At 43.4% G+C, this 15,172-nt stretch overlaps 1 protein-coding gene across 1 annotated transcript in view; it reads left to right on the top strand.

Moving 5' to 3' along the window:
* Positions 1–15,172, top strand: part of EBF2 (EBF transcription factor 2) — a 162,705-nt gene that overhangs the window by 112,232 nt on the left and 35,301 nt on the right. The window lies entirely within an intron of this gene.

Genomic DNA, 15,172 nt, shown 5'->3' with positions numbered 1-15,172 from the left:
CATGTTAATATCATATCATCTCCTAATGCTACATACGGTTCTGTAATCCATTCTCGTCTCAGTCTATGATCTCAGAAGGTAAAAGCCCAAGGAAGAAAACACAGAGACAAAGAGCACATTAGTCTCTGCCCCTGAAAATAATGGTCTGAATGTTTGTTTCATCCATATACCTATATTAATCCTGACTTTCTTGTATTTTGTCCGCTAGTTTGAATTTGTATGCGACATCAAACATACCTTTTCACATATGTTCTTTCCAGATTTTTTTTAACAGTTACTTAGCAGTTTATAGAAGGAAGTGAATGATCTCATCAAGCTGCTTAGAAATTAAAAAAAAATCTGTGCTTATTAATTATGCAGGATTAGTCTAATTATAATTCAGCAAATTAATTAGCGACAGAAGGTGTTCTGAAACATTGGAGTACATTTGCATGTTAAATGGAGAGGCTAGTCTGTAATATATGTAAATTTATGCATGGCTTCATAGTTTAATTTAAAAATTTGCAGCTGCATATGGTATGGGAGCAGGTGAAAAGTCAGTTTTAGTTTAATGATGCTAACAAACATTGGATGCTGTCCTGTCTTAGGGAAGGAATGCACCCTTATCTGCCAATCTATAAATCTGTCATAGGAATATAATGTTACATCAGTGTTCAGATTCAAGGTCATCAGTGAGTAGACCCATAAGTACAATAGGTGTAAAACTACAAACTGAATAGACCTTGGAGGAGGAAGGGGAAAGATGTATATGGATCCAAGGTGCTTGGATGTCAGTCTGCTTCCTCAGCAAATGAATGCATATTTATTCCATACAACAACAGTTTAGGGGCACGCAATGCTCTTGACTTCATAGATGAGTGAGAGCATTCATCTGAGTGATATCCACTCTGGCAGGTGTAAAATAGGTGCCTAACCTTGATTCTGTCTCTGAACATTCACGTCTGCCCAACGTTCCGATCTCCTGGAGTCACGGGAAAGTTATTACCAAGTGCTGAATTAATGGCAGGGTAGAGAGTTTTTATGCTCTGGCCTCTACCATCTGGCAGCAATAGTAAAAACCAGTGGACCAATCAGCAGCAAAAAGACTGTTGGTGTAATTGGTGTTCACAGTTCAGCCTAGCATGGATTGTTTTTGTGAAAGGGGTGGTGGAAGAATCCAAAGATAAATTCACTGGGTTAGATGGGCATCAAATAACTTAATGTTGCACTTTCCAAACGATCATCACTGCACTGGAGAAAATGAATGGGGGTCAAATTCTATTCTCGCTTGCACCTCATGCAAATCTCTTTGTAGCCAATGGGGTTTGCAAAATATAACTCGGAGACAATAGCACTACAGACATCTGTACAGTGTAGCTACAAGGGTAAAGCACCGCAGAAGAAGGTATAGGTGTAACCAAAAATACAGAGCGCTATAGAAGTTAGCAGGGGTGTAACTGAGATTGTGTAGCATAAAGTGTAGAAGTAATGGAGGAGAATTTCATCTGAAATCCCGTTCAGAGTTAGTTTTTGAGACACAGAAATATCACCACTGTTTTTCTATTGAGAGAAAGTAGTAAAGGCAAAGATTGGGATGAGAAAGACATTCTTTTAATTCACAGCTTGATCGCAGAGTTGCTCTATGATCTTGGGCAAATCTTTCTGTGCCTCAATTCCCCATCTGTAAAATGGGGATAATAATCTCTCCTCCCTCACTTCGTCTGCTTTGTCTCTTTAGACTATAAATTCTCTTATGATGTGACTACCCATCACCTAGCGCCTGTAAGTACTACTGTACAAATAAGAATAATATTTGAACATTCCTTTCCAACAAGCAGCCAGCCCAATCCCCTGTTTTTATTGACTTCCTGTGTACTGACTTCTGATTATGCTAAGACATTTGGTTATGTGCCAAATGGTGTGAATAATCTGGATTTTACTGTATAAATAAACTCCTAGCCATTGTCTTGTAAGTTACTGGAAAGTTTTGGAGCAGAAGGAAAACCCGAAGGAAAAAGGGAAACTGCTAATATTGCAAAAAGCCCTCAAAAGGCTTTTTTGGAGAACAATTGCAATTACAAACACGCTGTTAGTGTTGTGTTTCATTTTCAATTCGAGCCCATAGAGTTCAATTATTATTTTCATTAATGGTGTCAGATTTTCATCAGAGTGCAAAAAAACAAGGAGGTTTTCCTTGGAGATTCTCTTTCTCAGCGAGTGTTGCCATGCCAAATAACTGCATGCAGCACTGAGAAGTGCCTGTGTATGTCACCGGCAATGCACGCTCGTACAGTCCCAGTTCCTTGAAGAAGGGATCGTTTTGCTAGACCTCATAAGTGAATTGTTTACCAAATGGGCGAGAATTGGAGCCTTGGATTTATAGGTCTGTCGTTGTCCGCTGACAGTGGAACATCATCTATTTCAGAGAAGAAATTAGTGTATAAAGCAAAGAATGTGCAAAATATGTCCCTATAAACATCGCATTTACTGATATGTACATGGCTGGGTTTGGGTGATATGCTGTACCTTTACATTTGAATGTAAAGGTACAGCATAGTTTAGAATTTAAAAAAGCTCTTAAAAACATCCCCGCCGCAGGACAGCAAGGAATGTTGCGTTTTATTCTACAGCAGGAGTGGCCAAATTTATTGAGCCACATACAATAATCTTCAGAAGTTTGAGAGCTACAAGACACACACGGCCTGCCCCACGGGGCGGTGCCTGCCAGGCACGGGGTTTCTGCACCAATGACCCTCCGTGGGGTGAAATCCCTTAGACCTCCATCCCTGCAGGGCAGAAGCCCCTAGTTCCATCACCCCACCATGGGGCAGAAGCCCTGAGCTCCCCCAGCCCAGTCTGGTAGGTGGAGAATGGGGGTGGGTGGGTACGTGGGAGCATACTCAGGCTGCATTTTAATGGTAAAAGAGGTGCATGCGGCTCACAAGCCCCAGTTTGGCCAGAACGTGCTCTAGAGAGAGACAGGATGTGCGAGAAGGGACAATTTTATGGGTAAGGCACTGGACTGGGACTCAGCAGAACTGCGTTCAGTTCCCAGTGCTCCACAGAACCCTTGGAGGAAATCATGTAACCTCTCTGTAAAATGGGGGTATCAGCGGAGATCAGTGCTGGAAGGCTAAGGGACAAGGAAGGACATGGAGGGGAGAGAGGGGTAACTTGGTAGAGATGTAGGTGACTGTGTCCGTCATAATTGGTAAGGATGGTGTCATGAAACTCATAGGGAAATGAAAGCAGTGGTTTGGGAAGAGGAAGAGCCTGAGAGCTGGGCAGAAGGAGTCTGAGGCCTGAACTGAGACCGAGCTAGGTCACTCAGGGATGTGAAATGTCGTAAAGCTGACCTACACCCTGGGATAGACACTGCGAGGAGGTGGACAGAAAAACCCCTTCCGTCACTGTAGCAAGTGTCTAGGCCCGAGTGCTGTAACCCTTGTAGTGTGGACATACCCTTTGTCTAAACTGGGGAAAATACAGGCAGGCAGAGCAGGGATTCAAGAATGTGGAGGAAGGTTCCGGTACGTATTAGAATTGAATGAGGAGACTGGATCAGACTCTCTGACACCCCTGCTGTATCTCTGCGCTCCTCCCTCATGCAGGTCTGGCTCCCACTGACGTCAGCAGGAGCCCTGTGCTCAGCACTTGTTCAGACTCGACGTAGGGCTGGTTGGAGAGAAGAAGTGGGGCTGCCGTTCGGTGCCCCGGTAGCTCAATCCCTGTGGATTGGAGCAGGCGATTTTTATCTGACGGGAGTGAAGTGCTCCCTGATTTTCCAAAGCAATGTTGGGGGGACCCTAGAAAGGAGCCACAATGTGCATGCTTAAAAAGCCTCTGTTGTGCAACTGGAATCTCTGCATGGTCTAGTGCCCTGAGCACAGATCTGGGACTGAGTCATTTGGCGTCTATTCCCGAGGCCAGCAGTGATTCCCTCTACAAACCTGGGCAAGTTACTTGACCTACATGTGTCGGTTTCCACATCTGTAAACCGGGGGGTAGGAGGTAGCAGCTAGCGTAGAGGAGTGTTGTGAAGATAAATTAACTGTGGTGTGTGAAGTATTGTACAAATGCGAAGGGGTATTATTGTAGTATCCATCAGTACTTACACCAGTACAGTGCACGTATGACGTAGATTGCTGTAGTGAAATGTCCCATGCCTGTAACTCTTGAAAAAGTGGGTGGTCCTCTGATTGACTCCCTAATAATCTGTGCTGACGTAGAGCAGAATGACTCCAGCGAATAATGTGCAGATTATACAGAAGATATTGAGATATTCATCAAGATGATGCTGATGATATCAGATAAATGCAATTAACCAATTTTAAACACCTACTTAAAATGCGCAAGACCCGAGTCCACACCAAAGCAGGAAATTCAGAATAAACCCTTCCAATTTGTCCTGTTGTTCCTTTTGTGTTGTAGCATCGGGTAAGGTTATGTGTCACACTGATCTCAGAGCCTGCCATTCCAAGACACACATGGGTGACTTAAGAGACGACTGAGACCCTGAGCTCAGAATTTCCTTGCTTTGGTGAAGTTGGTGTCAAACCCTTCATGTTATGATACTTCTGATGTGGTTCTCCGGGTGTTTAAAATTAATATAGTTACATTAAAACAAGGCTATTCAAAATAGCAGCACACCTTTTTTCTTTTAAATTCATTCTCTGACTTTTTGGTAACCCTTCAGTTTCTGGAGGCAGGATGTCGTCATCTCACTATCTCCAGTTACATGACAGCATCATAGGATTTGCTGGAAAACATAAAGTAGGTACATTCTCATGCGAGAAAGTTACTAGGGCTGTGAGTCCGAGTTCCATGGCAAGCCAAATAAACCCAATTTGTCTCTGGATTTGCTTTTCAAGTGCTTTCTTTTTTTAATGCCCAGGAGAGCCACTTACAAGGATGAAATCACGTATCTGGAGTTCTCCTGATATCACCTCTGAAACAGCAGCACTATTGCGAGCAGGCTATCAAATGGTGAGAGGAAGGGTGGGTAAGGCAGAGGACTGAGAGAGCTGAGTTCTAATCCCAGCTCTAATCCCAGGTGGTGGGGAGCAATTCCTCCCCCATTTCTGACCCCCACTTTCCTCATCTGTAAAATGGTGACAGTCACCCACATCTGCTGTATCTCAAAAGGGCTTAGTGAGGCTAAATTAACGGAAGTTTATAAAACACTTTAGAAGCCACAGGATGGGGCTATCAAAACATGAAGTGTCATTACCTCTTTCTGTGGCTCCAAATGGGAAGACAGACAAGTCCCAAATCTTGTGGGTTGTTTTTTTTTTAATTGATTAAAAAAATTAACATCCTTCTGCTGCATGTTGGGTTGCTCTTTAGTGTCCCAATCCAAAACTCGCTGGAGTCATGGAAAGACTGCCACTGACGTCAGTGGGCTTTGAACCCGACTCTTCTCAATCACTGGAGAATGGAGATTAAGGAAGGATAGGCATTGCCACAGCCTTCCACAGACACACACACCCCCATGTTGCATGGAAGCATTCCCATTGAAATGTTAGATCGTGTTCCTATGGGATTAGGAGAGTGAGTGATGGAAAAGACCTGTTATACTGAGTCCCACCCTTGCAAATGCCAGATAGGAGGCCCTGTCTGTAGCCGTTCGGTTTGCAGGGAGTGGCAGAGGCAAGAACTCTCCTTGCATGATGCTGTGTCTGCTGGACAGGGTCCCAGATAAAAGGTAATTGCAGGATATTTGGGCCCTGAAACTTAAAAGGGAGTGGGGCAGGGATAGTCTTTTTAAATGCCAGGGAAACCAAGAAAGTGGCCTCTCTCAGCCTGATCCAGAATCCTGTTGACGTCATTGTGAGTCTTTGACAATGAGCTTGGGATCAGGTCCTGACACCAGCATTACCCTCTGCACTTCCGTCTGCATTCAGCTCCGGTTTCTGGTCACCTCCAGATCTCTCCACAATTCTGCCCAACCTCCTTCTCTGAGCTCATTTCTCTGCCCCCCGCTTCTTGCTCTGTCTTCTGGCCCTTCATCTCTTTCTCCCTCTCCCAACGGCATCCTTTCCTCCATGCCTTTCCTTACGGGTCAGAATGACCTCCCAATTAATCATTGCTAAGTGCCCTCCCTCTGCTTCCACTGGCTGCTAAAATCCTGCCTGGTCTTCAGTGCCCCAAGCTGTAACGTCCATACGTTGCACTTCATTATTTCCGCTGCTGTATGTACTTGTGTCATCAAACCGTAGTGCTGTGAGGTGCTGACTGTCCTCAGCTCTAAGATTAATGGCAGCTGAGGTATATCAACACTTCAGAGGATCAGGCCTTTATAATATAAGCATTTTGTAGAGGGGAGCTGATTTCATTGGGTTTTTTAAAATAGTTATATTGTTAGTATTTTATTAGTGCTTAGATATGCCACCTGAGATCTGTGCTTAGCTCTACGTATACCCACTAAAAGGCAGTCTCTGCCCCCAGTTTACAGCTAGGAAATGGAGGTCTGGGTAGATTAATAGATTCTAAAGCCAGAAGCGACCACTGTGATCACCTAGTCTGACCTTCTCCTATACAGCACGGGCCATTAAGTGACTTTTCCAAAGTCCCACAAGAAGTTTGTGGCCAGGTTGAGAACCGAATCCAGGTCTCCTGAGTGCTAGTCCAGTGCCCTATCCACTAGACCATTTGTGCAGCAAATATGTTCACCCCTCAGGGCCCTGTTCTTTTCCACTGATGTTAATAATCTTTCAGACCCAACTGTTAACCACCTTAATATAAACTTGTGTGCTAAGTATTGCCCAATGACCTCCATTCTAAATAAGAATAGTAATGCCTACCTGAAGACCCTAAAACATCTTCCCTAAAAATCTGCCATACTGAGGACTTTCGTGGGTAATGGGGTAGGCCTAAAAGCCTGAACCAAAAATCAGTTTGTAAGGCTATGCAAAAGTACCAACAAAAAAAAAAAATGACCCCCCAGCAGTACTGGTAAAATATGTTCATGGCTAATAAAATATAATAACCGCTTGTGTAAAGCAATAGGTAACTTTAGCTAAATGCAAACTGACTCATGCAATTTCTCCTTTGCATAATCTATGACCTATTTCGTAACTCCAGCTATCTGCAAACTAGCCCCCCCCTTAAGCCTTTGCTAAAATCCCCCGGAAAATGACATAGTCCAAGTCTTAAGAAATGTACCAAAACTAGGGCCGAGTACCACCCCTGCGGAAACCACCAAGCGCCCTTCTACCCAAACAAACACCCACTCCTCGAAAATTAGGTCAAAGGGTAGGGAGGGGGGTGAAAGGACTGACCCCAACCCCAACACCCTAGCTCGTGATATACATGGGTTTCTGTTCTGGGGACTCATCAGTGGTGGGCTGTTGTTGGGCACCTGTGTATGCTATTGTTGCTGCACACGTTGCCATCCCCGACCTGCAGTATTGTCCTTCCTTCCACCACGCCCTCACCCCTTGCCCCTCGCCCCTTTGCGGACTTCTGTGTTGGAACCAGAAAATCCAGTATATGACTCACTGGAAATACCCTACTGTGACAAATATAAAACGCCCCTGAAAAAAAAAAAAAAAAAAAAAAAACCTAAGGTCCAAGCTTTAATAAACATTCATATTAAGGGAGTTAATGCTGTTGAATTAGCATCAAGAGGAGGGAGTTGTTAAGGATTTTCGGGGACCCCCATATGCCTTACTCTGAATTATAACCTATTGCTAAAGCTAGCAACAGTAGGCCGTGGCAGGCCTGCTTAATATTAAAAGTATAAGCAAAATTTGTAATACGCTTGTGTGGCACAATGCAAAACCTGTATGGCTCAATCAAAAGGCCAACAGGAGAAAAAGGAAAACCAACGCCTACTGGTAGTTGAGTAACCTAACCTAAGATAGCAGTAGTTTAGCTATAAAAAAATTAATAAGGCAAAAGAGTCTTGTACAGTAAAACCGCAAGAGGGGGGCCGTGCCAGGGCCTCTAGCAATAACAGAAAAAACCCTAAATGGTATCGGGTCCAAATCGCGGCCCCCAGACAAACAGGCTCTGATTGGCTTGCTAATAAATATACCAAATAAGGCTAATAAGATTTGTAATGCTTCATTACGCGTTGCGGTTTTTACCTTTATAAGCTTAAAGCTGTGTAATTTGTGTAAGGCGGCTGACCCCCTTGCATGGGGATACGCCGACCTTCCCTTTATGCATAATTGTATTGTGTAACCTAATAAAAGTGCAACAGTGTGTCTGACCCAAAATCAACGGTGTGGTCAATTTTTCCACGACAGCTGACCTACACCCTGGGATAGACACTGCGAGGAGGTGGACAGAAAAACCCCTTCCGTCACTGTAGCAAGTGTCTAGGCCCGAGTGCTGTAACCCTTGTAGTGTGGACATACCCTTTGTCTAAACTGGGGAAAATACAGGCAGGCAGAGCAGGGATTCAAGAATGTGGAGGAAGGTTCCGGTACGTATTAGAATTGAATGAGGAGACTGGATCAGACTCTCTGACACCCCTGCTGTATCTCTGCGCTCCTCCCTCATGCAGGTCTGGCTCCCACTGACGTCAGCAGGAGCCCTGTGCTCAGCACTTGTTCAGACTCGACGTAGGGCTGGTTGGAGAGAAGAAGTGGGGCTGCCGTTCGGTGCCCCGGTAGCTCAATCCCTGTGGATTGGAGCAGGCGATTTTTATCTGACGGGAGTGAAGTGCTCCCTGATTTTCCAAAGCAATGTTGGGGGGACCCTAGAAAGGAGCCACAATGTGCATGCTTAAAAAGCCTCTGTTGTGCAACTGGAATCTCTGCATGGTCTAGTGCCCTGAGCACAGATCTGGGACTGAGTCATTTGGCGTCTATTCCCGAGGCCAGCAGTGATTCCCTCTACAAACCTGGGCAAGTTACTTGACCTACATGTGTCGGTTTCCACATCTGTAAACCGGGGGGTAGGAGGTAGCAGCTAGCGTAGAGGAGTGTTGTGAAGATAAATTAACTGTGGTGTGTGAAGTATTGTACAAATGCGAAGGGGTATTATTGTAGTATCCATCAGTACTTACACCAGTACAGTGCACGTATGACGTAGATTGCTGTAGTGAAATGTCCCATGCCTGTAACTCTTGAAAAAGTGGGTGGTCCTCTGATTGACTCCCTAATAATCTGTGCTGATGTAGAGCAGAATGACTCCAGCGAATAATGTGCAGATTATACAGAAGATATTGAGATATTCATCAAGATGATGCTGATGATATCAGATAAATGCAATTAACCAATTTTAAACACCTACTTAAAATGCGCAAGACCCGAGTCCACACCAAAGCAGGAAATTCAGAATAAACCCTTCCAATTTGTCCTGTTGTTCCTTTTGTGTTGTAGCATCGGGTAAGGTTATGTGTCACACTGATCTCAGAGCCTGCCATTCCAAGACACACATGGGTGACTTAAGAGACGACTGAGACCCTGAGCTCAGAATTTCCTTGCTTTGGTGAAGTTGGTGTCAAACCCTTCATGTTATGATACTTCTGATGTGGTTCTCCGGGTGTTTAAAATTAATATAGTTACATTAAAACAAGGCTATTCAAAATAGCAGCACACCTTTTTTCTTTTAAATTCATTCTCTGACTTTTTGGTAACCCTTCAGTTTCTGGAGGCAGGATGTCGTCATCTCACTATCTCCAGTTACATGACAGCATCATAGGATTTGCTGGAAAACATAAAGTAGGTACATTCTCATGCGAGAAAGTTACTAGGGCTGTGAGTCCGAGTTCCATGGCAAGCCAAATAAACCCAATTTGTCTCTGGATTTGCTTTTCAAGTGCTTTCTTTTTTTAATGCCCAGGAGAGCCACTTACAAGGATGAAATCACGTATCTGGAGTTCTCCTGATATCACCTCTGAAACAGCAGCACTATTGCGAGCAGGCTATCAAATGGTGAGAGGAAGGGTGGGTAAGGCAGAGGACTGAGAGAGCTGAGTTCTAATCCCAGCTCTAATCCCAGGTGGTGGGGAGCAATTCCTCCCCCATTTCTGACCCCCACTTTCCTCATCTGTAAAATGGTGACAGTCACCCACATCTGCTGTATCTCAAAAGGGCTTAGTGAGGCTAAATTAACGGAAGTTTATAAAACACTTTAGAAGCCACAGGATGGGGCTATCAAAACATGAAGTGTCATTACCTCTTTCTGTGGCTCCAAATGGGAAGACAGACAAGTCCCAAATCTTGTGGGTTGTTTTTTTTTTAATTGATTAAAAAAATTAACATCCTTCTGCTGCATGTTGGGTTGCTCTTTAGTGTCCCAATCCAAAACTCGCTGGAGTCATGGAAAGACTGCCACTGACGTCAGTGGGCTTTGAACCCGACTCTTCTCAATCACTGGAGAATGGAGATTAAGGAAGGATAGGCATTGCCACAGCCTTCCACAGACACACACACCCCCATGTTGCATGGAAGCATTCCCATTGAAATGTTAGATCGTGTTCCTATGGGATTAGGAGAGTGAGTGATGGAAAAGACCTGTTATACTGAGTCCCACCCTTGCAAATGCCAGATAGGAGGCCCTGTCTGTAGCCGTTCGGTTTGCAGGGAGTGGCAGAGGCAAGAACTCTCCTTGCATGATGCTGTGTCTGCTGGACAGGGTCCCAGATAAAAGGTAATTGCAGGATATTTGGGCCCTGAAACTTAAAAGGGAGTGGGGCAGGGATAGTCTTTTTAAATGCCAGGGAAACCAAGAAAGTGGCCTCTCTCAGCCTGATCCAGAATCCTGTTGACGTCATTGTGAGTCTTTGACAATGAGCTTGGGATCAGGTCCTGACACCAGCATTACCCTCTGCACTTCCGTCTGCATTCAGCTCCGGTTTCTGGTCACCTCCAGATCTCTCCACAATTCTGCCCAACCTCCTTCTCTGAGCTCATTTCTCTGCCCCCCGCTTCTTGCTCTGTCTTCTGGCCCTTCATCTCTTTCTCCCTCTCCCAACGGCATCCTTTCCTCCATGCCTTTCCTTACGGGTCAGAATGACCTCCCAATTAATCATTGCTAAGTGCCCTCCCTCTGCTTCCACTGGCTGCTAAAATCCTGCCTGGTCTTCAGTGCCCCAAGCTGTAACGTCCATACGTTGCACTTCATTATTTCCGCTGCTGTATGTACTTGTGTCATCAAACCGTAGTGCTGTGAGGTGCTGACTGTCCTCAGCTCTAAGATTAATGGCAGCTGAGGTATATCAACACTTCAGAGGATCAGGCCTTTATAATATAAGCATTTTGTAGAGGGGAGCTGATTTCATTGGGTTTTTTAAAATAGTTATATTGTTAGTATTTTATTAGTGCTTAGATATGCCACCTGAGATCTGTGCTTAGCTCTACGTATACCCACTAAAAGGCAGTCTCTGCCCCCAGTTTACAGCTAGGAAATGGAGGTCTGGGTAGATTAATAGATTCTAAAGCCAGAAGCGACCACTGTGATCACCTAGTCTGACCTTCTCCTATACAGCACGGGCCATTAAGTGACTTTTCCAAAGTCCCACAAGAAGTTTGTGGCCAGGTTGAGAACCGAATCCAGGTCTCCTGAGTGCTAGTCCAGTGCCCTATCCACTAGACCATTCTCTGTTTCCGCATACGGAGCCTCGTAGAGGTACAATACTTACCAATCATTGGTGACAGCAGGATCCTAAAACAGATTTTTGGTAGTATGTGCAGGGTCTTCCAACATGACACCTCCAAAGCCCTCCCTGGTTGTGGACAGAGGAACCGAATATGAGGAGGAAGAAAAAAGAATTTTTTTTAAAAATGGTGACCCAAAACATCTCTTAATTATTTTTGATGTATATGCATTAAAATACCCAAGTCTTCTATAGCCCTGCCAGATATTTAGTGGTAGTCATTCAAAGCTAGCTTGCTTGTCCCTCAGTGCCTCGAACGCTAATATACAGTATGAATGAGCCATATTTCTCACTTCTTGGCTGGAAACTCAGCAGTCTGCTAAACCCATAGCGAGCATGGTCCTTATGGAGGAACAAAGGCCAGCTAAGAAACAGGGTCAATTTTTTCTTTTCTTGATGCATGTGTGGGTTAAGTCCAAAAAGTTGCTAAAGGTTCTAATTTAAAAAAATTAATAAAGCCCCGCTGTAATTCTCCGGTCACCCCTAAATCAACTTCATTCAATGTTAAGCCTTGCCTCCTCTTTGTTTTCCCCCACCAAAAAATTTCATTTTTATTGTAATGCCTCAATAAATATTAATGCCTTTCCCAGATGCAACCATTTAAAATATATATGGATATATATAATGACAGGCCGAATACTTTATATGGGTGCCCAGTTGCAGTTAAAATTGACTGGAAAATATCTGAAAGGAGAGAGTGAGCCATCTGATTTAACTGGAGGAAAGCTGAAAATTCCTCTGTGCATGTGTTTAAGTCTAAAACCAGGGGGAAAACATTAAGCACATTAGTATATCCACTGGGCTCTAAAGAAAATATAAATGCCATAAGCCACAATGCAGGCAATGGCAAAATGATACTAGAATACTAAAATATTAAATACCCAGGCCAAGATTTTCAACAGTGACTCTAATGATTTTGGGGGCTCAGCTTAAGACACTTTAAAGTCTGATTTTCAGAGGGCGGGGGCTCAGCATTTCCTGAAAGTCAGGCCCCTTAAAATGTCTTGGGTGGAGCACTGCAAACCACTAGTTGTTGTTGAGTATCTTGGGGCAGATCCCCAAAGCCTCAGTGTGCTGAGCGGTCTCCATTACAAAGAGGTCAATGAGAGATGAGGGCTCTTGGCATCTCCTAGGGGGTGATCAGGCCTATAAGGAGCAATGAATGGTTTTCTTTAATTAAAAAAAGAAAGTTATGGCCTAGATCTTCGGTTGGTCGCTCAGACTTCAATGGAGTTTTGCTGATTTACACCATCGAGGATCTGGCTCCAAATATTTTGGGTTTGGTTCCCATCCTGGGTTATAGGAGGCTCTACTTGGGTTGAATTTCTGTCTATTTGGACCTAGGTGGGGAGAGAGGAAAAAAAATTGAAGTTGGAAATAATTTTTCTGATTAATTTAGCCCTTATTTCTGTTTGTGTGTTACCCCCAAAGACTTTGTTTGCAATTACTCTATGAATAGTTAGCTCATGATTTCTTGGCAAATGGTCTCCAATATTGTTCGGGGTAGTTGCTTGCTTCGGTCACATGGCATTATTTGTTTTCCCTGCTTGGATGACCTAAGCTTCCTAAACAGGAGAGGTCCCGTTGTCTTTTTTGCAGATTATCTGTGAGCATTTGTAATTGTTGGAATGCAGCAAAAAGAGGGTTTGCAAGTGAGAGCGTTTCTGGCTTGAACTTGCAAATATTCACGTGTGCTAGTATGCACAATGTTTTTTCTTTCTGGAAACATATTTGCAAATAAAATTTTTCTCACCAAAAAATTCAGATAAAAGGGGCCACGAATTCCACACCAAATGGAATCAACAGGACTTATTTGCAAGAATATTAATGAATATGTTTTTGCTGCATTCACTTAGCTCTGCTTGTAAAACATGAAGTTTTGTATGATTTTTGGTTCTATGTACAACCAAGTGACTAGGGCTCTGTTCATAGAAGTTGCCCTCTGACAACGGAGCATTGATCCATCTTTCACTGCTGAACTTGAATACCAAAGTGAAAAGAGACTGCAGTATGGACACTGTGCTTTTACCTTTATCTGCATCACACAAAGAACCAAGAAGGTTCTATAATTGTGAGCAAGGGGAAAGCTAGCAGCAAATGATGGGGATAAAATGATTGTTTCACAAAGGAAAACTTATGAGAAAATGGGTCAGAAAAGGTTCAGATTGGTTTAAAAATAATGGAACCCTTTAGTGCAGCAGAACCCCATAGGAGGGTATTTTTGTTGTGGGCCCATGTTTCTAATCTCTTTGGGGGGGGGGCTTGTGGGGAGGATTGCAGTTGTTTATTGAGAGACACAGAAAGGAATCAGATTCCTAAGTATTTATTTTGTGTGCTTGGGGGAGTGGATGTTTGAGAGGCGTAAATAAAAAGTGAGGTGAGGAAGCAAAGTTGATTTCTGGTTTATTATTATTATTTTGTTATTGGTAAACCCTGGAAAATATACATCTTTCTCCTTTAAAGTTCTAATTCAAGGCATGAATGTGTGAGTTCTGAAGGGACTTTGGGACTGCGGTAAAAAATCGTTGTCATAGTAACAGAAAGGGAAATAGGCCTAGCTCACCTGGGACTTTAACTTACTGCAAAAGCTGATTTTTTTTTTTTTTTTAAGACAAGCACTCAGCAAGCGAAATAAATAAATAAATTGTTCACTGTATTCCACGCCAATTCTTCAACTATTTAAAATCTCTCCTATACTAATGCTTCCTCCCTCCCTCTCAGAGCCTACACAAATTTGCTTGTCCCAGTTAAACCTGTTTTGTTCTCCAAATGTAAATGTGCTACTAGAACAGAATCACGGAAGTTGTTCACGTTCACGATGGAGGACACTTTAAATATTTCTCGTCCGTCACACTGGGATCATGATAGCATGGTTGGGGGGTATTTTGTATCCGAAAAGTGCAAATGTTTGCAAATGTTCTGTTAACCCCTTACACTCCTGAAATTAATGAGTCTTATCAGTGCAGCCATCATTAGAAAGATGGATTTGCTTATTCACATGGAAGACTTTTGTACTCAAGGGCCTGTTGAGAACGGGCTCTCTAGTGATAGCATGTCAAGGCTGTGCAAAATCCAAGCCCTGTGGTTCATAACGTTTGGCAGTTTCTGCCTAGAGTGCTGGAGATGGAACTTACATAAATGACAAACTACGACCATGCAGAATTGTAAAGCATGAAGGATCGGTGTATTTGATAGAAAAAAAAATCATTGATAACTTTAACAACACCAGTATGTTTACCTACTCTAAATCATCGCCTATATTCTGCATTGGGTCTGCTATATTCCCTTAACTTCTGTTTTTGTCACCCTCTCTCTTACGATTATGTAAGATTGTAATTTGGACTGTCAACAGTTCTGTTTATCTTTAATAAAAACTTAGTAACTAACTGTCAACATGAAATCTGGTCAGCTTTTTTTTAATGAGCTTAAAGTAGTTTCAGGTTTTTCACCTGCCCCAGAGTTACCCTGCCAATTTTTCTGGTTTTTACAATAGTATTATCCTCTGATGTTGTTGCACAAAAGACCTGCACAGACAACAGAAGAAATAAGAGAAACTGGCTAAACACAAAGTAAGGACACTGC

Source organism: Emys orbicularis, chromosome 2, assembly GCF_028017835.1.
Source record: "Emys orbicularis isolate rEmyOrb1 chromosome 2, rEmyOrb1.hap1, whole genome shotgun sequence".
In the NCBI taxonomy this organism is placed as follows: Eukaryota; Metazoa; Chordata; order Testudines; family Emydidae; genus Emys; species Emys orbicularis.
The sequence above is the reverse complement of the archived record's forward strand: the minus strand, read 5'-3'. Positions and strand labels throughout refer to the sequence as shown.